Source organism: Staurois parvus, unplaced genomic scaffold (assembly GCF_062004578.1).
Source record: "Staurois parvus isolate SC_StPar_1 unplaced genomic scaffold, SC_StPar_1.0 ptg000214l, whole genome shotgun sequence".
NCBI lineage: Eukaryota > Metazoa > Chordata > Amphibia > Anura > Ranidae > Staurois > Staurois parvus.
Window position 1 is genome coordinate 154,596 of NW_028318010.1, and position 241 is coordinate 154,836.

Consider the following 241-nt stretch of genomic DNA (forward strand, 5'->3'; position numbering starts at 1 on the left):
TCCAGATGTAATTTGTTTGGCCACAAACTTACTGTTCTGCTCTCAGGAACTCAATGAACACAGCTCAGCCTACTGGCCAGACAGCTAACCCTTTCCACACTGCATACCCGCATGTCACAAACCCTCAGAAAGTTCTGCAGACTTTACTTCTGAAGAGAGATCCTCCCATTGTAGGAAACCTAACCATCTACTGATTCTGTAGAGTGCAAAGCAACCCAATGATAGAAGGTCTCTAACAGGA